The following is a 3,952-nucleotide window of genomic DNA, read 5'->3' on the forward strand; positions in this document are numbered from 1 at the left end:
AGTTTTTCAAATTTTTAAACATGCCTGTTTGTTTGAAAACACTGTTTAAAATTAAGAAGTAACGAACCTATTAACAGTGAATAATAAAATATATAGCAAAAAATGTTATAATTTAGTTTGAATGGACAAATAAGTGTATTAAAAATCTTTAACAAAAGTATAAAAGTTTATTAAGCCAATAATGAAACAGAAAAACTTATTTTTATTGAGCATTATAGCAATTCTTTATCTGAAATAAAAATATTGAATTTAAAAGCGGTAACTATATAACAAACTATAAGAATTAAAAAACGGTAGTTAGGAGTTATTGCGAGAAACAAAAAAAAAAAACAAATCGTTGTAGTCAGTTGCAAAAAAGCTTATGATTATCTTCAGTAACTACTAACTGATCAAAGAAACTGTTAAGGAAAGCTATGAAGGAGCAAAACTAATTACTAAAAAGAATGTGCCATTTAGAACTTTATCTTCTTAAGAATTTATGTTGGCGGTAATGAAAGATTTTCGTTTTTTATCAATGAAAATAAGAATTCTGTATAGAGGTGTTTTTACTAACTTTGATATTTTTGAAGAATCTCTAGGTTTAATTCCAATGCAAATCACAACAATACATTTTAAAAGCAAAGGTGCAACGCACCAATATAAAGTTTTTGAAAGTGCATTTTTTTTTCCTGCTTTTAGTATAAAATCAAATTAAAAGTAAAAATAACTTTCTTATATAAAATATCAGTATAAAAAAGATAATGTTAAGCCAATTAAGTGTGCTTTTTAATAAAAAACATTATTATGGTAAGTTTTTTGCTTCATATCGAGATTTCATTACTCTACATGTAAAATTTGTTTAAAATTCCAGGTTTTTCAAAAATGCTCAAATTCAAGCTTTTTCCATATTTTTTAAGCATAAAATTCAAATTCCAAGCTTTTCTGGGATTTAAGTTTTTTGGTAACACTGATTTATTACACTTATATGAATACATTAATGGAAATAATATTTCAAATTATATCAGCTTCAAAATTTAAAACATATTATAATTCAAACCAACACTGTGAAATGAACAAAACATAAATCATAAGTTTAATTTGTAACTCTTTAAAGCAAAAAAGCCAGCCTGAGTGACAAAAAAACTAGTCTGATATTTTCGTATACAAAAAGTAATTCAAGCCAAAATCTAAAAAAAAAGACTAAATTGGCCTGAGATTTGAAATCTTCAAACAGTTTTGAATTTTAGTTTTTTTTATAAACAATGTACAAACTTGATAAATTTACCATCCCTAAATCTAGTTTCTATTAAACAGGTAGTTCCAAAAAACAGCAATTGTGTATATTAGTATGCTTATGCAACGCAAACAAATTAACTTAATTTACCATAAAACATTGTTTGAAAATGAAAAATGCATGCCTAACAAAAACTATTTTAATTTATGTCATACACACTGTAGACACACTTAGCCATTACATGTAGAAACAATAATCTTAGAAAGTTATCCATAAACTAAACTTACAATTAAGACAAAAGTTATATTGAGTTTATTACTTAACAATTATTTCACGCTAAAGCGATGATCACAAGTAAACAAACTTATATATTAAACTTAATCTAACTTAAGTATAAACATAAGCATGTTTATTCATTGGTGTACATAGAAATTTATTTTAAGTGCAAACAAAATTTTAAAAAAATCAAAATGTATCAAGACTACAATAAAATAAACCTTATTTCTTATAATTTTGTTATTTTAAATGTTTTTATGCACACTCAAGCTTAACTTATAGTGAGAAGATATTTATAAAAGAAACTAAGGTATAAAATAAATGTTTCACAAAATACCTAAATTGTAAAGAAATAGTATTTTTGTTAATTACTGTGCATCACTTATGTCAATATGGAAATCATTTGCATTTAATTTATTTACTAAATAGGTTTTATATAAATAATTTACTAAATCTAAGCACTCTTTACACTTTTTTTCAGATAATAACTTGCTGTTGTAAGAAGAAAGCTGTTATTAAACTGAGAAAAAAAAACCTTGTTAGATTGCTAATCTGTCTTTTTCACATATTAAGTTATAGCAGTAAAGTCTATTAACTATTTTAAATTTTTATACAGGAACTTAAAACGAAATTTATCAAATTAAACCAGATTACCGAAAAAAACTTAACTTAAAAAATATTTTTGCTCAGCGGGCCACATTTACATGCTCGCGGGCCACAAAATTTTCTTTCGCGGGCCACATTCTATTCAAAAAATAAACGTGTTCGCGGGCCGCAGATTTACCCCTCGCGGGCCGCATTTGGCCCGCGGGCCGCAGTTTGCCGACCCCTGGTTTAGACTGTAGTTTAATTTTATCTATTTATTTTGTATCATTATACTCTCTGTTTCATATCAAAATCATAAAGTAAACTGATAAATGATTATCTAACATAAAAATATTTTAGCTTGGAAAGTTTAAAAACATAACTACAGTGCTAGATCTTAAATCAGGAGTCTGCAAACTGCGGGCCACGAGCGTGTTTTTATTATCACGAAAGCTTGATCACCTATACTTTTAACACGAAAATTTACCCCACAAAATAAAACTTTAAAACTTGCACTAGATATTTTTATTATGGTTATAAAAAATTAAGCATAAAAAAAGTAATTCTTAGGCACAATTTACGAAATTTGAAACTTATTCTAGACATTTTTAGTCTGTCCTGAAAAAAAAACTAAAACTACCACCCAAAAATATTTTTGTCTTCAACAGTTTTCCTGCAACCACCAAACGCCTGTCAACCCCTGTCCTAAATATACGAGTGTTAATCGGCTACGATTAAGTTTTAGAATGTCTTCAGAGCGTAAAAGTGTTTTAACTAAGTAGTGGTTACTTATGGTTAGTAATACTTTTATTGAAAAGAGAAACGTTAGAATACTAGCTGATTTTACTACACTTACTAAAATAAATTTGTTGATAATCTTTTTTAATGATAGTTTATTGAATAAGAATTTTAAAGCTGAATGCGTTTTAAACTAATTTATGCTTAAAAGTTTTTAAATTTTCTAAACAATCATTTGATTTTTTTTTTTTAATTTTACCAGAAATAATAAACTTCATTACAAAAATTAGGTAATTAGAAAAACTTGTGTAAATTTAAGTAAAGTTGCACAAAAGTTACATAAAATAATTAAAATTATAAAAAAAAGTTTGTAAAATAAACTACTTATGACGTAAGGTGAGGCAGTTAGGGTCAGCTACTTTTTGTTATATTGAGTTGTTTTGTTTTAAATACAACTTTTTTAATTGGTAGTTGAACCAAAAAAGCTTCAAATAAGAGTTCAAGAACCGATTTTTTTACCAAGTTCAAGATATGGAAAAAAAAACTAAATCAAGTAAGTATATTGCTTTATTCATACTAGTGTAAATTTTAATGTATCAAACAGTTTTTAAGCTTGTAAAAAGAAAGTATTACTCAAGTTTTGTACACTTTACCTATTCAAAAAGCTTCAATCTAGGTTTATATAGCCTCATTAAAATAAAAACAATTTAAATTAAAGTTTGAACATAACATTAAATAACAATAGAAAAGCAACATACGACAAAAAATGTTTGAAAACTTCTAGTTGTGCTGAAAACTATCGTAAAGATTATTATTTATATGCTTGTAATGAGCTTAAACTCTAAACTCCTGTTTTAATTAATTAAAGTACTAAAATTAAAGATTACTTAGCAGAAAAAAGTTAACAAAACTAATTTATCTAATTAGCTTTTATCTTTTTTGCTTAAATTTTCTATATGAAAACAATTTTTGTCTATATAAACTACACAATTTAAATGATCAGCAGACTTCAACAAAGATTTCAGGAACCAAACGTATTAAAATTTTGAAAGTTTCTATACAATACTAACCACAACTACAGGTTTACGTTTTCAAAACTAATTTAAGTATCATTTAGTTCACAGTAAGTTGTGAGGAAAA

This window comes from Thalia democratica, chromosome 5 (assembly GCF_965202585.1).
Source record: "Thalia democratica chromosome 5, ktThaDemo2.hap1.1, whole genome shotgun sequence".
NCBI classification, from domain to species: domain Eukaryota; kingdom Metazoa; phylum Chordata; class Thaliacea; order Salpida; family Salpidae; genus Thalia; species Thalia democratica.